Below are 24,122 nucleotides of genomic sequence, written 5' to 3'. Positions count from 1 at the left end.
CATCCATGCAAAAGCTAGGAGATCCTCCTTTGCTTTTGCTGTGTAGTATTCCATTGCATTTGTGACCTACTCATTTTTTGAACACTCATTTACTGATGGGCTCTTAGGCTGTTTCCAGTACTTGGCTATTGTAAATTTTGCTGCTATGAACATACGGGTATATAGGTTTTTTTGAGTTGGTGATTCAGGATTCTTAAGTTATAATCACAGCAGTGGAATTGCCAGGTCAAAAAGCATTTCCATTTTTAGTTTTCTAAGGAAATTTCATACTGCTTTCCATAGTGTCTGCACTAATCTTCATTCCCACCAAGAGTACACTAGGATTCCCTATTCTTCACACCCTGTAAAACACTTGGTTGTTGAATGATTTATGATAGCCATTCTGACTGGTGTGAAGTGGTATGTCATTGCAGTTTTAATTTGCATCTCTCTAATGAGCATCCTTTCATATGTCTCTGGGTCCTCTGTATGTCCTCCTTGGAGAAGTGCCTGTTCAGGTCCTTTTCCATTTTTTTTTTTTAAGTTTTTTATGTCTAAGGTTTTTGTTTAGGTTTGAGGCTCCTTTTTATTTTATTTTTTTAAATATATTTTATTGATTATACTATTACGGTTGTCCCATTCCTCCTCCCCTTTATTCCCCTCCACCCTGCATGACCCAACTCATCCACATTCCCCCCACTTTAGTTCATGTCCATGGGTAATACATGTAAGTTCTTTGGCTTCTACATTTCCTATACTATTTTTAACCTTCTGCTGTAATTTTCTATCTACTATCTATGCTACTTATTCTCTGTGCCTTCTCCCCTTCTATTCCCCTCCCACTCCCCTATTGATAACCCTCCACGTGATCTCCATTTCTGTGTTACTGTTCCTGTTGTAGTTGTTTCCTTAGTTTGCTTTTGTTTTTGTTTTAGGTGTGGTTGCTAATGATTGTGAGTTTGCTGTCATTTTACTATTCATATTTCTTATCTTCTTTTTCTTAGATAAATCCCTGTAACATTTCATATAATAAGGGCTTGGTGATGATGAACTCCTTTAACTTGACTTATCCGAGAAGCACTTTATCTGCCCTTCCATTCCAAATGAAAACTTTGCTGGATAGAGCAATCTTGGATGTAGGTCCTTCTCTTTCTTGACTTCAAATATTTCTTTCCAGCCCCTTTTTGCCTGCAAGGTTTCATTTGAGAAATCAGCTGACAGTCTTATGGGAACTCCTTTGTAGGTAAATGTCTTCTTTTCTCTTGCTGCTTTTAAGATTCTCTATTTATCTTTCATCTTGGGTAAAGTAAGTACGGTGTGCCTTGGTGTGTTCCTTTTTGGGTCCAACTTCTTTCGGACTCTCTGAGCTTCTGAACTTCCTGGAAGTCTATTTCCTTTGCCAGATGCGGGAAGTTCTCCTTTATTATATTTTCAAATAATGTTTCCACTTTTTGCTCTTCCTCTTCTCCTTCTGGCATCCCTATAATTCAGATGTTGGAACATTTAAAGATGTCCTGGAGGTTTCTAAGCCTCTCCTCATTTTTATGAATTCTTGCTTCTTTATTCTTTTCTCGTTGGATGTTTATTTCTTCCTTCCAGTCCACTCCATTGATTTGAGTCCCAGTGTCCTTACCATCACTGTTGGTTCCCTGCATATTTTCCTTTATTTCACTTAGTGTAGCCTTCCTTTTTTCATCTAATTTGCGATCAAATTCAACCAATGCTGTGAGCATCCTGATCACCAGTGCTTTGAGCTGTGCATCTGATAGGTTGGCTATCTCTTCATCGTTTAGTTTTTTTTTCTGGAGCTTTTATGTATTCTTTCATTTGGATCAACTTTTTTTTCTCTTTAGACATGCCTGTTACTTAGTTAAGGGCGGAGCCTTAGGTATCCACCAGAGAGCCAACCCACATCGCTGGGTTGTGACTCTGTATGTAGGGGAGGGGTCCAAGAGGGAACAGTGGTGCCTGCTCTGTTCTCTGCTGACTTTCAGTCACTTCCCCCACTTCCCACAAGCAAATTGGGCCCTTCTGGTGCTGATTCCCATGTGGGTGGGTTTGTGTTTGTCCAAGGACCCTGTGGGTCTCTCTAATCAACTCTCCCGTGAGGCTAGGAGTTTTTCCTGCTGCCTCAACCCCCCTAGGTGTTTGTAATCAGTGGTTTGAGGCTTTATTTTCCCATGCTGGGGCCCAGGGATGGGTGGTCTGTCCCGTTCCCCAGTTGTTTCTCCCTGTTTATCTGTGTGCGAATATGAGACCACCCAGTACGCAATCCACTGCTTTGCTGGGTCCACTTGCTGCTGCCTTGCCTGCCACCTGCAGCCTTTCGAGCCCCGCTCCACAATCTGCTGCTTCACTGCGTCCTCCAGCCACCATCTTGCTGTGATTCCTCCTTGCCTGGCTGCCTGTCTCTGCCCCTCCTACCAGTCTGGATGGATGTTTCTTCTTTAACTCCTTGGTTGTCAGACTTCCATACAGTTGGATTTTCTGTCAGTTCTAGTTGTTTTTTGTTTTTAAATTGCTGTTCTCCTTGTTTTGGTTGTGCAAGGAGGCACAATGTGTCCACCTATGCCTCCATCTTGGCCGGAAGTCCTCCTTTGCCCATTTTTTAACTGGATTACTTTTCTTCCTGGAGTGGTGTTGTGTGAGTTCTTTATATATTTTGGAAATCAAATACTTGTCTGAGGTATCATTGACACATATTTTTTCCGGAATGGTTGATTCCCTTTTCATTTTGCTGATGTTTTCTTTAACCCTGTAGAAGTTTTTATTTTGATGAAGTCCATTTGTGTATTCCTTCCTTTATGTTCCTTGCTCTAGGTCATATATTGGTAACAGTACTGCTACATGGAATATCTGAAACTTTCTTACCTTTGTTCTCCTCTACACCTTTCGTGGTGTCACAACTTATATTTTAGTCTTTTTTCCATCTTGAGTTTATTTTTGTATATGGTGTAAGTTGGTGGTCAAGTTTCTTTTCCTTTTTTTTTTTTTTTTTTTTTTTTTTTTTTTTGCCTATAGCTATCCAGATCTCCCAACACCATTTGCTGAAAAGGCTAATTTTACTGCATTTTATGCTGCTGCATGCTTTGTTGCATATCATTTGACCATAGACATGGGTTTATTTCTGGACTCTCTATTCATTTCCATTGCTCTATGTGTCGATTCTTATGCCCGTACCAGACTGTTTTGATTACACTGGTCTTGTAATATAGTTTGATTCCAGATATTTTGATCCCTCCTACTTTTTTCTTCTTTCTCCAAATTTCTGAGGCAACTTCGGGTCGTTTAGACTTCCATAGAAATTTTTGAATTGTTTGTTCTATGTCTGTGAAATATTTCACTGGTATTTTAATAAGGATTGCATTGAATCCATAAATTTCTTTGGGTATTATGGATATTTTGATAATGCTAATTCTTCCAATCCATGAACACGTTATATGCTTCTACTTATTTGTGTCTTCCTTAATTTAGTTCTTCAGTGTTGTATAGTTTTCTTTTTTTTTATTTTAATCATTGTTCAAGTACAGTTTTCTCCCCCCTACTCCCATTCCAGCCCACCCACCCAACCCTTTCCCCTTCCCCCCATTACCCCCCACCCCTAGCTTTTGTCCATGTGTCCTCCAAATTTGTTCCTGTAATCCCTACCCATTCCCCCCTGAAATTCCCTCTTCTCTCCCCTCTGGCCACTGTCAGACTATCCCCTGTTTCAGTGTCTTTGGTTATATTTTGTTGGTATTTTTGTTTTGTTTTGTTGTTTAGATTCCTGTTAAAGGTGATATCATGTGGTATTTGTCTTTCACTGCCTGGCTTGTTTCACTTAGCATAATGCTTTCCAGCTCCATCCATGCTGTTGCAAAGGGTATGAGCTCCTTCTTTCTTTCTGCTGCATAGAATTCCATTATGTAAATGTACCATAGTTTTTTGATCCATTCATTTACTGATGGGCATCTAGGTTGCTTCCAGCACCTAGCTATTGTAAATTGTGCTGCTATGAACATCGGGGTGCAAAGGTTCTTTTGTATTGGTGTTTTAGTGTTCTTAGGATAGAGTCCCAGCAATGGAATTGCTGGGTCAAAAGGCAGATCCATTTTTAGTTTTCTGAGGAAGTTCCAAACTGCTTTCCATAGTGGTTGTACCAGTCTGCAATCCCACCAACAATGCACTAGGGACCCCCTTTCTCCACAACCTCTCCAACACTAGTTATTTGTTGCTTTGTTTATGATGGCCATTCTGACTGGTGTGAAGTGGTATCTCATTGTGGTTTTAATCTGCATCTCTCTGATGGCTAGCGATATTGAGCATCGCTTCATGTGTCTTTGGATTTTCTGTATGTCCTCCTTGGAGAAGTGTCTGTTCCAGTCCTTTGCCCGTTTTTTAATTGGGTTCTTTGTCTTCTTAGAGTGGAGTCATGTAAGTTCTTTATATATTTTGGAGATTAAACCCTTGTCTGAGGTATCATTGGCAAATATGTTTTCCCATACAGTTGGTTCTCTTTTTATTTTGATACTGTTTTCCTTAGCTGTGCAAAAGCTTTTAATTTTGATGAGGTCCCATTTGTTTATTCTTTCCTTTACGTCCCTTGCTCTAGGAGACAAGTCAGTAAAAAAGTTTCTGCGTGAAATATCTGAGATTTTCCTACCTACGTTCTCTTCTAGGACTTTAATGGTGTCACGCTTTATATTTAAGTCTTTTATCCACCTTGAATCTATTTTTGTATAAGGTGTAAGTTGGTGCTCGAGTTTCATTTTTTTGCACGTAGCTGTCCAGTTCTCCCAACACCATTTGTTGAAGAGGCTATTTTTATTCCATTTTATGTTGCTGCTTCCTTTGTCGAATATTAATTGACCGTAGAGGCTTGGGTTTATTTCTGGGGTCTCTGTTCTGTTTCATTGGTCTATGTGCCTGTTTTTATGCCAGTACCAGGCTGTTTTGATTACAGTGGCCTTGTAGTATAGTTTAGTGTCAGGTATTGTGATTCCTCCTACTTTACTCTTTTTTCTCAAAATTGCAGCAGCTATTCGGGGTCGTTTATGGTTCCATATAAATTGTTGAAGTGTTTGTTCTATGTCTGTGAAATATGCCATTGGTACTTTAATAGGTATTGCATTGAATGTGTAAATTGCTTTTGGTAGTATGGACATTTTGATGATATTAATTCTTCCAATCCATGAACACAGTATATGTTTCCATTTGTTTGTGTCTTCCTTGATTTCTCTCCTCAGTGTTGTGTAGTTTTCTGAATACAGGTCTTTTATCTCTTTGGTTAGGTTTATTCCTAGGTATTTTATTTTTCTTTTTGCTATTTCAAATGGGATTATTTTCTTGATTTCTGCTTCTGCTGTTTCATTGTTGGTGTACAGAAATGCCTTTGATTTCTGGATATTGACTTTGTATCCCCCTGTTTTACCAAATTCATTTATTAGGTCAAGCAGTTTTTTGGTGGAGTCTATAGGATTTTCTATGTACACTATCATGTCATCTGCAAACAGTGACAGTTTTGTTTCCTCCTTTCCAATTTGGATTCCTTTTATTTCTTTTTCTTGTCTGATTGCTGTGGCTAGAACTTCCAGTACTATATTGAATAGAAGTGGTGAAAGTGGACATCCTTGTCTTGTTCCTGTTCTTACTGGAAAAGATTTTAATTTTTGCCCATTGAGTATAATGTTGGCTGTAGGTTTCTCATATATGGCCTTTATTATGTTGAGGAATGCTCCCTCTATTCCCACTTTACTGAGTGTTTTTATCATAAATGGGTGCTGTACCTTATCAAATGCTTTTTCTGCATCTATTGATATGATCATGTGGTTTTTGTCTTTGCTTTTGTTTATGTGATGTATTACATTTACTGATTTGCGAATATTGTACCATCCTTGCATCCCTGGAATGAATCACACTTGGTCATGGTGTATGATCTTCTTAATGTACTGTTGGATGCGATTTGCCAGTATCTTGTTGAGGATTTTAGCGTCAATGTTCATCAGCGATATTGGCCTGAAGTTTTCTTTGTTGTGTCTTTATCTGGTTTTGGAATTAAGATGATGTTGGCCTCATAAAAAGAGTTTGGGAGTCTTCCATCTTTTTGGATTTTTTTAAATAGTCTGTGAAGGATAGGTGTTAGTTCTTCCGTAAATGCTTTGTAGAATTCTCCTGTGAAACCATCTGGTCCGGGGCTTTTGTGTGTTGGGAGTTTTTTGATTACTGCTTCAATTTCTTTTGCTGTTATGGGTTTATTCAGGCTTTCTGCTTCCATTTTATTGAGTTTTGGAAGGTTATATTTTTCTAGAAATTTGTCCATTTCATCTAGGTTTTCAAATTTCTTGGCATACAGCTCTTTGTAGTAATTTGTTACAATCCTTTTTATTTCTGTGGTAGCTGTTGTAATCTCTCCTCTTTCATTTCTGATTGTGTTTATTTGGGTTTTCTCTCTTTTTTTCTTGATGAGTCTGCTTAAAGGCTTGTCGATTTTGTTTATCTTTTCAAAGAACCAACTCTTGGATTCATTGATCTTTAGAATTGTGCTTTTAGTCTCTATGTCATTTAATTCTGCTCTGATCTTGGTTATTTCCTTCCTTCTGCTTGCTCTGGGGTGTCTTTGTTGTTGTTCCTCGAGTTCTTGTAGACGTAGGGTTAGGTTGTTTGTTTGAAATGTTTCTAACTTTTTAGGTGGGCCTGTATCGCTATGATCTTCCCTCTCAGGACTGCCTTGGCTGTGTCCCATAAGTTTTGGGTTGTTGTGAGTTCGTTTACATTTGTTTCCAAAAACCATTTGATTTCTTCCCTAATATCATTCTTGACCCATTCATTGTTTAATAGCATGCTGTTTAATCTCCATGAATTTGAGTGTTTTGGGTTTTTTTCCTTGGGGTTGGTTTCTAGTTTCAGTCCCTTGTGATCCGAGAAATTGCTTGGTATGATTTCAATTTTTTGAAATTGTTGAGGCTTGTTTTGTGTCCTATCATGTGGTCTATCTTTGAGAATATTCCGTGTACATTTGAAAAAAATGTGTATTTAGCTTCTTTGGGATGGAGGGTTCTGTAAATATCAGTAAAGCCCAGTTCATGTAGGGTATTGTTCAATGCCACAATATCTTTGTTGATATTTTGTTTGGAAGATCTGTCCATTTTTGATAGAGGGGTGTTAAAATCCCCCACAATAATTGTGTTGCTGTCCATATCTTTCTTGAAGTCCTCTAAGATTTTCTTGATGTATTTGGGTGTTCCTATGTTGGGTGCATATATATTTACAATATTTATGTCTTCTTGGTGAATTCTTCCCTTAAGTATTATGAAATGACCTTCTGGGTCTCTCTTTATGGACCTTCTTTGGAATTTTATTTTGTCAGATATGAGTATTGCCACCCCGGCTTTTTTTTCCTGTCCATTTGCTTGGAAAATTTGTTTCCAGCCCTTCACTATCAACCTGTGCAGATCTTTTATCCTGAGGTGGGTCTCTTGTAGACAGCATATGTGTGGGTCATGTTTTCTTATCCAATCAGCTATTCTATGTCTTTTGATTGGCGCGTTTAATCCATTTACGTTTAAGGTTATTATTGATAGGTACTTATTCATTGCCTTTTATGTACGTGTGATCCTCTCTCACTCTCTCTTTTCCTTCCTTTCCTTAAAGCAGTCCCTTCAGCATCTCTTGCAGAGCTGGTTTAGTGGAGGTGTATTCTTTTAGACTTGTTTTGTCTAAGAAGCTTCTTATTTGGCCTTCTATCTTAATTGAGAGCCTTGCTGGGTAAAGTAGTCGTGGTTGCAGGCCTCTGGTGCTCATTACTTGGATTATTTCTTGCCATTCTCTTCTGGCTTGGAGTGTTTCCATTGAGAAGTCAGCTGTTAGCCTTATTGGGGCCCCCTTGTATGTTACTTCCTTCTTCTCCCTTGCTGCCTTTAAGATTCTCTCTTTGTCTTGAAATTTTGCCATTTTAATTATGATGTGTCTTGAGGTGGGCCTCCTTGGGTTCCTCTTGATTGGGACTCTCTGTGTTTCCTGTATTTGTGTGACTTTTTGTCTCATCAAATTAGGGAAGTTTTCCATCATCACTTGTTCAACTAGGTTTTCTATCCCTTGCTCTTTTTCTTCTTTTTCTGGTATCCCTGTTATAAAGATGGTATTATGTTTCATGTTGACCTGCTATTCCCTTAACACATCTTCTTTATTTCCATATTTGTGTGAACTTCCATGGTAGGAGAACTGTAAGATTCAATGGTGCAGTCTCCTTGACTTCCTGAACTTGATTCTCTTTCGATGCCCTTTTTGCCATTTATGTTGGCTCTCAGGATGAAAGAAAATATTGCTTACAATGAAGTAGACCACAGTGGATTTCGTCTGGGTAGCTTCTAATACAGGGATGTCAAACTCATTTTCACCAGTGGCCACATCAGCATCACGGTTGCCTTCAATGGTCTGAATGTAATTTTAGGGCTGTATAAATTAACTACTCCTTAACAGTTAAGTGAAATCTTGGTGGTGCTGTTGGGTAGAAACAAGGTGCCGGGTGAGATAAATCAGGGTAGAGGGCTGGATTCAGCCTGTGGGCCTTGCGTTTTCCACCTGTGCTCTAGTATTTACCACTGTTTTCTCTTTCTGGATCCACCTTTGGTGATGTCAGTTGTTGACCCCATGTCACCTTAACCATTCTTCTCTGAGACTACTAGGGATCTACTGTCTGTGTCTCTCTCCTTTAGTTGTTAATCTAGTTACTCTCCACTCAGCAGTGAGTCTTAAGCCCCATAGGGTTGGGTAGAATTCCTCCTAGGGTTTGGGCTATTATTTCCCCTCAGGCTGCTGCTTCTCCAAGGGGAGTGGTCTGCCTTAGCAGGATAGCTGTTGTTGTAGGGGTGATGACTCAGCATCGGGATCCTGGCAGTGGCTCTCTCAGTTCTCTCCCCAAAGCCTCCATCCCCAGTCTCTTCTCAAGGGCCCCTAGTCCACTTTGCCCCACCTTTGCCAGGGACCTACGATCTGTGGCTATCTCTTTCAGTTGCTAATCTAATCACTCTGCACTCTGCAGTTGGACCAAGCACCACCAACCCAGGGCAGAGTCTCCTGTGGACAGGGCTGTTTTTTCCCCTCAGGCCACTGCTGCTTGGAGAGGTGTGGTCTGCCTGAGCATGATGACTGCCGCCAAATAAGGAATGTCTCAGCACTGGGATCCTGATGGCTACTCTCTCAACTTTCTCCCTAAATCATTTGTCCCCAGTCTCTCCTCAGGTGTCTCTAGCCTACTCTACTCTCGCCTTTGCTAGAGCCCTGGGTAAGTGGCTACAAATGAAAATTTGTGCGTTGGCCCCTTAAATGGCTCTTTGCATCTCCAGACAGCCATTTTTGGTGGAGAGCAACCCTGCTGATTTTCACTGGGGTGTTATTTGTATAGTTTTTCAGGCTCTGGTGCTCCAGGCTAGGGATCCCAGCTTAAGGTTTAGACCCCACTCTTTTCAAGGGGATCTAACAGGCTGTTTATTTATTCCTCTGGTGCTGCTGTCTGTGGGCACCCAGCCAGCTTTCCCGAGTCTCCACTGCATTCCTTAACCAGACAGGTTGTGCTGAAGCTGATTCTTCTCTCTGTCCAAGATCATAAGGCTTCTCTCTCACTTTGTTCAGTTGTTTGTTCTGAGTGATTTGTCCACAATTTAGTTGTAGTTCCATATTGGTCCTGGGAGTAGGTTAGTGTGACTTCCAGACACTCCTCCACCATCTTTCCTCTCTCTCACAGCAAACAGTTTGTCCCACCTTGCCTCAAATGCTGTTGTGCAGGTGTGGGGGAGCTTTGCCCACAGAACCCCCTTACACTGTGGATGAGAATAAGTCTACCAAGACATGATCTGCTTGGGGAGGAAAGGTTTCTGAACTCTCAAAGGAGAAGGGCCAGGAACCTTTTCCTCAGTGGGTTTTTATTGGGTTCAGTTTTCACAGGAATACAGGTAAAGCTCATCAATCATTGTCAGGCAGTAAAGTTCAAACAATAGATAAAATAAAAAGAACTATGAGTCTTATTCTGGGTCAGAGTCAGTTACCTAAAGGGCTATAAAACTTTGGGAAACAAATGCATTTCATGCTTTGACACTTATCATTTAAATTGAGGATTTTCTTAGCAAAGCAGGTTTCACAGGATTTTATGCATTCTTTCTTAGGCCTGATAGCCCCAGGGAACCGCCTGTTCCTGCCCAGAGCTGCAGGGCCCTCCTGCATTGTTTCAGGCTTAAGTCAGGTAGGGGAGGTAAGGCAGCCAAGAGATTAGGAGACTTCTTTCAGAATGAAGACTCAGGCTATGTCAAAGCCAAGGGGTGAGGGTTCATTACCCCCTCTGAAGGCTCCTTCATTTCCATGCCTGTCTTAGGTCATCCCTCCCTTGAGAAATCTTACCCGTCATTAGCTAACCAGTCATCCGCCTGGGCCAAGCAGGGTGAAATAAAAGGGGGCACCCTTGCCAGGGAGATAAGCTTTGTTTCCTTAGTGGCTTATGGTCCCCAGGTCTCTCACTCAGCCTTAGCCATGGTGGGGTTACAGCTTCTGAAACCAGGCAGGGAGGTTCCCAACATACAGGTGTTGGTTAAAGAAGCAGTAGTAACAAATGAGCAAACATGAGAGCAAAAAGTACTGCAGCAATCAGTAGTCTCAACTACAACTGAACAAAGATTAATAAAGGTGAAGAGTGATTGTACGTATTATAAGCTATGTCAAAGGGAATATGAGATGACTAAAAGAGGGGAAATATTATTTAGTGGTAAGAGGGAGGAGAATTGATAAGAGTTGGGATAGAACCACGGAAAGAAAGGGAGAGAACAAAATTCAAAATGTAAGTAATATATGAAAGGGCAATGGGATAGTGGGGTAAGAAAAGGGAAGAGTATGATATGAGGTCTGAAGTAAAATTGAAAAGGTACTAGACCAGTGAGAGAAAAATTACAGAAAAACTACAGCAAAGTCAATAGCAATGACAGCTGAATGAGGTGTAATAAAGGTGGAACAGGAATAAGAATATTGCAGAAAAGCAAAAAGTTATATAAGATATCTACAGTAAAGAGAAATTATTTTGAGAAGATGGGGGAAGCAAACTAATATTATTAGGAGGTAAAGCCCAGGTTGAGAGAGTAGGAAAAAGAGAGAGAGAGAAGACAGTGAAAATTCTTCACTCAACTGATCAGGAGTTGGGGAAGGCAAAATGGAGTAAGAGAGCAGGAGAGTCTCTGTGGGATTTATAATACAAAGAAAGAGTTCCAGCTAAATGGAAAAGTAGGTAGAAACCCTTCACTTCCTTGTACAACCAAAAGCACGATAACAACCAATCTAAAATCAATAAATAAGCAGAAGTGCCAGAAAAGCAGATGCATGGAGCTCTGACAACTACAGAATTAAATAAGCAGTCAACCAGAACAGGCAGACCAGTAAGAACGTGCAGCGAAGCAGCGCACTGCCCAGGCAGGGCTGGCTGAATGGGAAACTGAGACTCAAGAGCTTGCTGTGGACTACAGCAGTTACCACGGTGGGAGAAACTTCCAGTCTCACACGAGAGTTCATTGAAAAATGGGCTAGAGATGAGCAGGGGAGCTGCATTTTCCCCTCTCTTGCCCCTTCCCCACAAGCAGCTCTGCAATGAAGCAAGGAGGGTTGCCCTGCCTGGGTGAATACCTAAGGTTCCGCCCCCTTACAACTTAACGGGTGTGCCGAGAAAAAGACATATGGCCCAAATTAAATAACAAACCAAAGCTTCAGAAAGAGAGCTAAGCAAGGAGGAGACAGCCAACCTATCTGATGGAGAATTGAAAGCCCTGGTAATCAAAATGCTCACAGAACTGATTGAGCTTGGTTGCAAAATGAAAGAGGAAACGAAAGATACCCAAAGTGAAATAAAGCAAAATATTCAGGAAACCAGGACTCAAACCAACAAATTGGAACAAAAGGGAAACAAACATCCAACCAGAACAGAATGAAGAAACAAGAATTCAAAAAAAGTAAAGAGAGGCTGAGGAATCTCTGGGAAAACCTGAAACGTTCCAATAATCCGTTCGAATTATAGGGATGCCAGAAGGAGAAGAACAACAGCAAGAAATCGAAAACTTATTTGAACAAATAATGAAGGAAAACTTCCCCAATCTCATGAAGGAAATAGACTTTCAGGAAGTCCAGGAAGCCCCAGAGAGTCCCAAAGAAGTTGTACACAAAGAGGAACCCACCAAGGCACATCATCATTAAGGCACCCAAGATTAAAGATAAAGAGAGACTCTTAAAAGCAGCAAGAGGAAAGGAGACAGTTACCTACAAAGGAGTTCCCATAAGACTGTCAGCTGATTTCTCAAAAGAAACCTTACAAGCAAAAAAAAGCTGGAAAGAAGTATTTGAAGTCATGAAAGTCAAGAACCTACATCCAAGATTACTCTATCTGGCAAAGCTTTCCATTTAGAATAGAAGGGCAGATAAAGTGCTTCCCAAATAAGGTCAAATTAAAGGAGTTCATCATCCCCAAGTCATTATTATATGAAATGTTAAAGGGACTTATCTAAGAAAAGGAAGATAAGCCCTGGCTGGCGTAGCTCAGTGGACTGAGTGCAGGCTGGGAACCAAAGTGTCCCAGGTTCGATTCCCAGCCAGGGTACATGCCTGGGTTGCAGGCCATAACCCCCAGCAACCGCACATTGATGTTTCTCTCTCTCTCTCTCTCCCTCTCTCTCTCTCTCTCTCTCTCTCTCTCTCTCTCTCTCTCTCTCTCTCTCTCTCTCTCCCTCCCTTCCTCCCTTCCCTCTCTAAAAATAAATAAAATCTTTAAAAAAAAAGAAAAGGAAGATAAAAAATATGAACAGTAAAATGACAGCAAACTCACAACTATCAACAAATGAACCTAAAAGAAAAGACAAATAACAAAAACAAAAACTAAGCAAACATCTAGAACAGGAACAGAATCACAGAAATTTGCATCACATGGAGTGTTTTCAGTGGGGAGGGGGAAGGGAGAAATAGGGAGGAAAGTTACAGGGAAGAAGAAGCATAATTGGTAGGCACAAAATAGAAGGAGAGAGATCAAAAATGGTATAGGAAACAGAGAACTCAAAGAACTTATATGTACAGCCCATGGACATGAGCTACAGGGTGGGGGTGGAATGTTGGAGGGTTGTGGGGTGCAGGGTGAGGGGGCATAAAGGGGGAGAAATTGGGAAAACAGTAGTAGCATAAGCAGTAAAATATCCTTTTAAAAAAGTTGGCAAAAAATCTTCAAAAAAGGCAGCAAGAGAAAAGAAATTATTACATATGAGGGAAGCTTCATAAGACTATCAGTACTTTTTACAATAACACTGTAGGCCAGAAGAAAGTGCAATGACCTGTTCAAAATACTGAAGAAAACTGCAAGCCAAGAATACTCTACTCAACAAAACTGTCCTTCAGAATTGAAGGAGAAATAAAGAATTTCCCCAACAAACATTGAAAATTGTGTATCACAATTTTGAAAGGAGTGTATCACCATTAGACCAACTCTACAAGATATGTAAAAGAGAGTTCCTCAAGCTTAAATGAAAGGAGGCTAATTAGTAACATTAAAACTTATGAAAGCTTAAACTCACCGATAAATTAAATATGTTGTTAAATTTAGAATAATATTGTAATGGTGGTGGGTAAGTCACTGATAACTCTAGTGTCAAGGTTAAAGGGCGGAAGTATTAAGACTACCTATAACAACAATAACTTGTTAATAGGTACACAATATTTAAAAAGGTATGAATCATGACATCAAAAACATAAAATGATGTAGAATTTTAAAATGTAGAATTTTTACATGCATTTAAAGCTAGGGTGTTATCACTTTAAGAGTGTTCTAAGTATAAGATACTTTATCTCAGCTCATGGTAACACAAAAACTTATAGTAGGTACACAAACATAAAGAGACAGAAATCTAAGCATAGAACTACAGAAAATCAAGAAAGAAAGGAGTAAATAAATTTAAAAACAATGAGAAAATAATTTTAAAATGGTAATAATAAGTCCATACCTATCAATAATTACTTTAAATGTAAATGAACTAAATTCTCCCATCAAAAAAACAGTGAAATGTCTGAATAGATAAAACAAACAAGACCCAAGTATATGCTGCCTACAATAGTTGTACTTAAGCTTTAAGGACACAGACTGAAAATGAAGTGGTAAAAAATATATATTCCATGCAAATGGCAACCAAAAGAAAACAGAGCTAACTATACTTATATCAGATAAAATATACGTTAGGACGAAAACAGTAATTATATAATGATAAAGGGTCAATGTAACAAGAGGATATAACACTTAAATATTTATGCATGCAACATAGAAGCACCTAAATACATAAAGCAAGTATTAACAGACCTGAAGGGAAAAATAGGCAGTAATACAATAAGAGTAGGGGACTATAATATCTTACTTTTAATAATGACTACATCATCAAGACAGAAAATCAGTGAGAAAATATTGGCCCTGGTTGGTATAGCTCAGTGGATTGATCTCAGACTGCAAACCAAAGGGTCACAGGTTCAATTTCCAGTCAGGGCACATGCCTGGGTTGTGGGCCAGGTCCCCAGTGGGGGCCATGTGAGAGGCAACCACACACTGATGTTTCTCTCCTTCCCTTTCTCCCTCCTTTCCCCTCTCTCTAAAAATAAATAAAACCTTAAAAATGTTTAAAAAAAGAAAGAAAATATTGTACTTAAACTACACATTTATCAGATGGATTTAGCAGATATTCATAGAACATTCCATCCAACAGTAGTAAAGTACACATTCTTCTCAAGCACACATGGAACATTCTCCAGGATAAATCATATTTCAGGCCCCAAAGCAAATCAATAAATTTAAGAAGACTGAAATCATATCAAGCGTATTTCCTGACAACAATAGTATAAAACTAGAAATTAATTATAAGAAAACTAAAGTGAAGGGATAAGTACAAATTGGTAGTTACAAAATAGTCACAAAATGTATAGTACAGTATAGGGAATATAGTCAATAATATTGTAATAACTATGTATGGTGCCACGTGGGTACCTGAAATATTGAGGGATTACTTCGTAAAGTATATAATTGTCTAACCACTATGCTGTACACCTGAAACCAATACAAAATAATACTGAATGTAAACTGTAATTGAAAAAGATTAAAAATAAATGTAGAAAAACCATTTACAAATATGTAGAGATCAACCAACCAATGGGTCAAAGAAAAAATCAAAACAGAAATCAAAAAATACCTTGAGACAAATGAAATGGAAATAAAATCTACCAAAACTTATGGAACACAGCAAAGGAAATTCTAAGGGGAAGTTCATGGTGATAATTTCCTACATCAAGAATCAAGAAACATCTCAAATAAACAACCTAATGTTATATCTCAAGAAACCAGAAAAAGAACAAACAGGGCCTGAATTTAGAAGGAAGGAAAAAAATAAAGATCAGAGTAGAAATACATGAAATAGAAATTAAAACAATAATATAAAAAAAATCAATGAAGCTAACAGCTTATTTTTTCCTATCAGTTTTACTTTCACTGCATATCTTGCATCTGTCTTTCCTTTCACTATCACTAATGTCATCATATCTCACCTAACAGTCTAAATTAGAGGGAAGGACAATGCATTAAAATGTTCTCTCTCCATAACCCTTGGCCAGCACCCTGTTCAGATCACCATCATCTCTTACCTGCATCGCTGCAGAGGTCCCTAGCAGGTTCCCTGGTTCCTCTTGGGTCTTTTTCCCCTTTATTTTATTAACACTATTACAGATGTCCCCTCTTCCAAGCCCTTGTTTCCCCTTCCCTATGGCCATAACCATACTGTTGCCTGTGTCCATGGGTTATACATTTATGTTCCTCATTTAAAAAAAAAATAAAGACAGCAAAACTTTAGCAAGACTCACCTAAAAAGAAGAGATGATTCAAATAAATAAAATTAGAAATGAAAAAGATGTTACAACTGATGCCACAGAAATACAAAGAATCCACAGAGACTTACTATGAATAATTATACACCAACAAATTGGACAAACTAGAATTCCTAGAAACAGAAACCTACCAAGACTTAATCATAAAGAAGGAGAAAATCTGAACAGACCAAATAAAAATAATAAGATTGGATCAGTAATCAAAAACCTCCCATTAAACAAAAGTCCAGGACCAGCCCTGGCTGGCGTAGCTCAGTCAATTGAGCGTGGGCTGCGAACCAGTGTCGCAGGTTCAATCCCCAGTCAGTGTACGTACCTGGGTTGCAGGCCATGACCCCCAGCAATCGCACATTGATGTTTCTCTCTTTCTCTCTTTCTCCCTCCCTTCCCTCTCTAAAAATAAATAAGTAAAATTAAAAAAAAAAAGTCCAGGACCAAGTAGCTTCACTAGTGAAACTTACCAAATATTAAAATAAAATTAATATCAAACTTTTTTAAACTCTTCCAAAAAATAGAAGAAGAGGGAACAAGTCCAAACCCATTTTAGGAACCCAGCATTATCCTAATACCAAAACCAAAAAAGAACATTATGAAAAAAGAAAGTTGTGACTAATATCCCTGATAAGCATAGATGTAAAAATCCTCAAAAAATATTACCAAACTAAATCCAGCACTACATTAAAAAGATTATATACCATGATCAAGTGAGATTTATTCCTGGAATGCTTGTTGGTACAATATCCACAAATCAATCAACATGATACACTGCATAAACAATAAAGAATAAAAATCATAGGATCATATCAATAGATGCAAAAAAAGCATGACAAAATCCAGCATCCATTTATGATAAAATCTCTCAGCTAAGTGAAAATAGAACACATATCAACATAATGAAGACCATATATAATAAATCCACAGCTAACATCATACTTAATGATGGAAGGCTCAAAAGAAACTTTTCATCTAAGATCAGGAACAAGAAAACAGTGTCTACTTTCACCACCACTCTTATTCAACATAGTACTGGAAGTACATGACAGAGATAATAGGCAAGGAAAAATAAATGAAAGTAAGAGGTAAAACTGTCTCTGCAGAAGACATCATCTTTTATACAGAAAGTCCTAAATATTACACCAAAAACTTAGAACCAATAAACAAATTCAGAAAAGTTTGAGGATACAAAAATCAACATACAAAAATAAGTTGTATTTCTATACAATCACAATGAACTATCTGAGAGAGAAATTAAGAAGCAAGTTTATCTACATACTATCAAAAACAATAAAATACTTAGAAATATCAAGAAAATTAAAGACTTGTACACTGACAACTATAATACATTGATGAAAGGAACTAAAGAAGACACAAATAAATGGAAAGTTACCCCATATTTTTTGATTAGACGAATTAACATTGTTAATATGTCCATACTACCCTAAGTGATCTACAAATCCAATCAAATCTCTATCAAAATCCCAACTGTACTATTTAGAGAAATAGAAAAATTATCCTAAAATTCATATGGAATCACAAAAAAATTCAAAATTCCCATAGCTACTCTGAGCAAAGGAGACATCACACTTTCTGATTTCAAAACACATTAAAGAGCTACAGTAATCAAAATAGTTTATGACACTGGCATAAAAACAGACATATAAATCTATAGAACATAAAAGGAAACCCAGAAATTAATCCACATATAATATAATTACCAATTCTTGCTAAGAGTGCAAAGAACACACATGGTGAATGGACAATCTCTTCAAAAAATGGTGCTAGGAAAACAAGATATCTACATGCAAAAGAATGCAACTGGATCCTTATCTTACACCATATGCAAATATCAACTCAAAATGAAATAAAGACATAAATGTGATATATGAAACTAAAATTCCTAAAAGAAAACATAGGGGAAAAGCTTCTTCAGATTAGCCTTGGCAATAATTTCTTGGATATAACACCAAAGCACCGGCAACAAAAGTAAAAATAGACTAATGGCATCATATCAAACTAAAAACCTGCACAGAAACAGAAACAATCAACAAAATGAAAAGGTGACCTAGACTTCTGATCAAAATAGTACCATAGGTAAAATGTAGTCCTTGAATCCTACAACCACATCAAAATTACAACTGCACTACAGAGTAACTATCATTCAGAACTACCTGAAATCTAGTTCAATGGAAGTCCTACAGCTAGGAATTTAAAGAAGCCATTAAATTAAGACTTGTAGGAGGGGCAGAAACACAGAAGTGGCTGGTGCCACACCTGCGTGGGTCGCATAAAAATCAGGAGGGGTAATCTCAGATCCAGATGTACCCTCTGAGAAGTGAGGGGTCCCTGCCCCACAACAGGCCCACCAACTCAGGGTTGCAGTGCCAGGAAGAAAAGCCCTTATAACTTCTGGCTATAAAAACCAGCAGGGAGTGTAACTGGGTGAGATGAAGGCCTCTGGAGTCCCAGGCAGTTCCTGTTAAAGGGCCCACACAAACTTACTCAGACTCACTCCCTCAGAGCTCCAGTGCTAGGACAGAAGCTCAAAAGACACCAGGGACACATGGAAAGGAACTAAACTGTCTGGCATCAGGGAAAGAGCTGGAGGGGCAACTTTCTGTCAGACAGAAGTGCATGCTGAGGCAATTATTCCTTTTCCGAGACTCCCACCCCACAATAGTGCTGGCATGTGCATACCATGTCTGAGTTTCCATCAACCAATCTCATATAGTTCACCTCACCCTGGTCATTTCCTGAGACCCAGCCCCACCCAATTTGCAGGCCATATGCAAATATCAATGTTATGCAAATAACTCACGTTATTCCCAGTAGCTTTTCCACTCAAACTACCTGTCTTGGCTCCTGCTGTAGATTGTCCTAAAATCTCTCAAAGATTCATAAATTGCAAACAAGCAAAATCTGGCCTTGATGTGTTGCATATTTCTCACTAAGTCACGCCTGGCCCAGCAATAGTGGCAGCTAAGCTTGGTTTGCAGCTTGGTCTCTCCTGGGTACTTTCATACCCAGCACAAGTAGCAGCCATCCGCGGATCACTCTGTAGCTCATACCAGGTGGTCCCAGAAAGGGCACAGGCAGTGGCTGACCTTGTACCTCCTAGGAGGCCCCAGAGCCAATGCCCATAAGACAGATGCACACCCTACTACCTCCAAGAGCAACACACTCAAGGAGTGGACTTAGTAAGCACCAAAGCCCCACATAAGCAAGTCCTGCTCCATAGGTTCAGCTACTGCAAAGCAGCTTCTCTGCTATAGTCACATCAAGTCCTCATAGCCGTTCAGCCTGGGGGTCACCCCTCCCACTGTCACCAACAGCAATCAAGGCTCAACTACAACAGGACAGTGCACACAGCCCACACAGGGGTTCACCTGCAGCACCCAAGTCAGGTGACTGGGACATCTGTGCCAATGCGCTCTAAAGACACCTATTATACAAGGACAGTATACCATCTGGAAGGCATAGCAGCTTTATCTAATATATAAAAACAAACTTAGGGAAGCAGCCAGAATGGGAAGACAAAAAGAACAGGTCCCAAATGAAAGAACAGGAGAAATCTGTAGGAAAAAAAACTAAATGAAATGGAGGCAAGCAAATTAGCAGAACAGAGTTTAAAACAATGGTTACAAGGGTGCTCAGAAAACTTAGAACTTCAATAGCATGAAAAAGGACATAAAAACCATAAAAAAGAACCAGTCAGAAATGAAGGATACACTAACTAAAATGAAGAATAATTAACAGGGAATCAACAGTAGAGTAGATGAAGTCAAGAATCAAATCAGAGATTTGGAATGTAAGGAAGCAAAAAAACCCCAAAACACCCAATCAGAACAGTGAAAAGAAAAAAGAATCCAAAAAAAGTAAGATAATATAAGAAGCCTCTGAGATAACTTTAAGCACTCTAACACTCACATCATATGGGATACCAGGAGAAGAAGGGAGAGAAAAAGAAACTGAAAACCTATTATAAAAAATAATGACAGAAAACTTCCCTAACCTGGTGAAGGAAAAGTGAATACAAGTCCAAGTACAGAGTCCCAAACAAGATGAACCCAAAAAGGCCCAAACCAAGACACATAATTAAAGAGCAAAAGGTTAAAGACAAAGGTATAATCTTAAGAACAGCAAGAGAAAAACTGTTAGTTACCTACAAGGGAGCTCCCATAAGACTGTCACCTGATTTCTTAACAGAACTTTACAGGCCAGAATGGAAAGGCAAGAAATATTCAAAGTGATGAAAAGCAAGTACCTACAACCAAAATTACTCTACCCAGCAAAGCTATCATTTAGAACCAGAGGACAAATAAAGAGCTTCCCAGAAAAGAAAAGGCTAAAAGAGTTCTCCATCATCAAACCTGTATTATATGAAATGTTAAAGGCTCTTCTATAAGATCAAAAATATGAACAATAAAATGGCAATAAGTATAGATCTATCAATAATTGGATCTAAAAAACAAAATAAACTAACAAGCATAACAGAAACAGACTCATAGATACAGAGAACATTTTGATGATTATCAGATGGGAGGGGGTTATGGGGATGAATAAAGGGTGTGAGCAGATTAAGCACAAATTGGTTGTTATGGAATGGTCACAGGGATGTGGAGTACAGCATAAGGATTATAGTCAATGGTATTCTTGGGTGCCATTCAAATGGGTGCAGGATTTATTGGGATGATCACTTGATGAGTTATGTGGTATCTGGTCACTAGGATGTACACCTGAAACTAGCATAGTACTATATGTTAACTGTGAAATATAGAAAGTGATAAAATGGCAAAAAACGAAAAATAAATTTCTGTTGAAAGGCAAAAAAAGCAACCTATAGAATGGGAAAAATATTTGCAAATCATATATATAACAAAGGGTTAATATGCAAAATATAAGAACGCATACAATTCAATAACAAAATGACAAATAATCTGATTAAAAAGGACATGAATAGATATTTTTTAAAGAACACATAAAGTGGGCCTTAAGTATATGAAAACAAGTGCTCGACTTCACTACTCTTCAGGAAAATGAAAATAGAAACCACAGTACACTATCACCACACACCTATTGGGATGGCTGTTATCAAAAATAAGAGATAACAAATGTAGGCAAGGTTTTGGAAAAAAGGAAACCCTTGAACATTGTTGAAGGAAATGTAAAATGGTACAGCTATTACAGAAAACAATATGGCAGTTTCTGAGAAAATAAAAAAATAGAACTATAATATTATCCAGTAATCCTATTTCTGAGTGTATATCAAAATGAAATAAAATCAATATGTCAAAAAGATATCTGTACTTCCATGTTCACTGCAGCATTATTCACAATAAAAAAGGTATGGAAACAACCTAAGTGTCTCTCAATGGATGAATGGACATAGAAAATGTTTACATGCATATATAGTGAAATATTATTCTACCATAAAAAAGAAGGAAATATTGTCATTTGCAACAACATGGATGAACTTGAAAGGCATTACACTAAGTGAAATAAACCAGAGAAAGGCACATACCACATGGTACCACTTACAAGTGGAATCTAAAACAACAAATAAACAAGAGTTAATCTCATAGAAACAGAAAGTAAAATGGTGTTTGCCAGGGGCTGGAAAAATGGGGAGAGGTTGGTCAAAGAGTACCAACTTTCAGTTTTCAGATGAATAACATCTCAGGATCTAATGTACAGCATGGCAACTCTAATTAATAATATGGAATTATGTACTTGAAACTTGCTTAGAGTATATATTAAGCATTTTAATCCCTTCCCCCCCTTATACACACACATATATAAGCACGCCAAATTATCATGTTGTACACTTTAAAAATATAGAGACCTGGAGCTGGCCCACAGGAGCTGGGGAAGATCCTTAAGGGTGTTGTGGTGGTGGTGCTAAGTGGCTTCCAAAAACCCCTCTTCCGGGATCTCTGGAACAAGGCCCTAGAGCTGAGGGTCAAGTACTGGACAGACTGGACTCCAGACAGCACCCACCTTATCTGTGCCTTTTCCAAGGCCCAGAAGCACAGCCAGGTCTTAGGTCTCAGAGGTCACATTGTACACAGAGTGGATGCTAGACTGTCACCTCATGAGTGGCAGCTGCAGCCACAGAGGTACCTCAGGACAGGGCCAGACTCCAGCAGCAAGGATGGGGAGACAGATGAGGATGCCTGAGAACAGCAGGAATGAAGTCCCAAGATTCCCCAGAAGTGTCACCAGACCAAAACCAAGCCTCCTCAGACAACTGGATCCAGCTCACTCCAGATACCTCCAACCTCAGAAGAGACCAAACCAGCCTGACCAGGGTCCCAGGAAGATATGCACACTGAGGATGAGTAGTCAGAAGAACAGGACAATGCAGCAGAAGATTCTGCAGACACTGAGGAATAGCCAAGAAGGGTGGCTGGGCAGAAAGAACAAAGGCAGCCCCCTTACCAGAGAATGGCAAGAACCCATATGTGTAATCCACAGAGGAGAACACAGACAGTGAGGGACCCCCAGAGTCTCCCAACCTGCCAGTGGGAGAACTCAGATTTCTTCCTGTAGAGGGAGTTCCCTGGGGACCAGCAGAGAAAGCTCAGCTGCTATGTCACAACCTTCAACTGGAGCTTGAGAACTATACGAGTGACACAGAATTGAGGAGGCTCTGATGGATAACCTCTCCCTGGTGTTCATCAGCCCATGATGAATCTACAGTTGAAACAAGAAGCAGAAATTAATTCCTCATCAGATCCACCAGGTAGTGACTCAAGCCTGAAGTATGTGCTTGTGCACGCACACACACACACACACACACACAGATTTATAAAGCTGATTTAGCTTGGAAAAAATATATATGTGCAGAGGGGATCCCAAAAAAACAGAATTCATTTATAAAAAATACTGTGTTTACATGTTTAAACTTCAGTCATCTTCAAAGTAATCCCCATTTGATGCAATACACCTATTGAGACCTTTCTTCCACTGTTCAAATGGAATACTACATAGCAGAAAGAAAGGAGCTTCTAATCTTTGTGACAGTATGGATGAATCTGGAGAGCATTATGCTAAGTAAAACAAACCAGGTGGTGAAAGACAAATACCATATGGAACCTAATCACCAAAACAAACAAGCAAACAAAATATAAAATGACATTGAAATAAAGAACAAATGGACAGTAACCAGAGAGGGGGTGGGAGGGGTTAATGGGGGGGAAAGGAGAAGGGTAGTCAAGGAACATGTATAAACGACACATGGACAGAGGCAAAGGGGGATAGGATTGAGGTTGGAAGATGGGGATGGGTGGGGTGGTAGGAGTGGTGGGGGGGGAAATAGAGACAATTGTACTTGAACAACAATAAAAAATAAAATAAAATAAATAACATAAAACAAAACAGAAATAAAATAAAAATAAGGAGAAAAAAGCAGTTTTTGAACTCATCAATTCTGATCTTTTAGCTCTTTGTGTTGTTTGTTTTACCTTTCCAATTGGCAAAACATTTTCCTTTGAGAACTTTTTTCATCTGGGGAAACAAAAAAAAAGTCACTCAGGGAGACATGGGGTAAATAGGAAGGGTGAGGCATGGGAGTCATGTCATTTTGGTCAAAAACTGATGAACACCCAGCACAGTATGGGCAGGTACACTCATAAATCACCCATCATGAAATAGGCAAACATGTTCAAAGAGTCTTCAAAAAAAGCTCACTAAAACCAAACACAGCCACTCACAACACTAACTGGTACACTGATACAGATGGATTCCTAAACCACTCACCTAATATATACATATGTTTGTGTGTATGTGTATGTGTGTGTGTACACATCTACAGCTTTGTCAATTATTCTTCAGTAAGTCAAGAAAAAAAGTTGGTATTATGTAAAACAATGTCCCCAGATAAACTTATCGCTTGCAATAAAGAAATTAAAATAGTTCAAGATTAAATTATTTTTTTCATTTTTGATGGCATATAAGGTTTCACAACATGTCTCAACTTTAAGTTTTACCATAAAAATTCTCACATAGGTCTTCTGGCCAAGAAAGAGGCATACACAGATACACTTTGCCTCCTCACACAACAAAAAGAAGGACAACAACAAATTTAAAAACAAAAATCAGAACTGCCAGAAAATCGAACTGTATGGAAGCCCTACAACCAAGAAGTTAAAGAAGAAACATTCATCCAGACCAACAGGGGGGGCGGAGACAGGCAGTTGGGGCAGAGAGGACACATGGCAAATTGGAGGCTAGAGGTCCCACAT

General features: G+C 39.0%; 1 protein-coding gene and 1 long non-coding RNA gene across 2 annotated transcripts in view; both read right to left on the bottom strand.

The window, feature by feature from the left end:
* SUGCT (succinyl-CoA:glutarate-CoA transferase) overlaps nt 1–24,122 on the bottom strand; it is a 996,774-nt gene that overhangs the window by 875,962 nt on the left and 96,690 nt on the right.
* On the bottom strand, nt 8,308–22,854 carry LOC118497132. Its single transcript, XR_004899677.1, has 3 exons — nt 22,824–22,854; nt 9,505–9,511; nt 8,308–8,447 (listed from the first exon to the last, which is right to left on the bottom strand). It is a non-coding gene; the product is annotated as an uncharacterized LOC118497132 (long non-coding RNA).

The sequence above is a fragment of the Phyllostomus discolor genome, chromosome 10, assembly GCF_004126475.2.
Source record: "Phyllostomus discolor isolate MPI-MPIP mPhyDis1 chromosome 10, mPhyDis1.pri.v3, whole genome shotgun sequence".
Taxonomy (NCBI): Eukaryota; Metazoa; Chordata; class Mammalia; order Chiroptera; family Phyllostomidae; genus Phyllostomus; species Phyllostomus discolor.
Note: the sequence above shows the minus strand (reverse complement) of the source record. Positions and strands in the feature narration are given on the sequence as shown.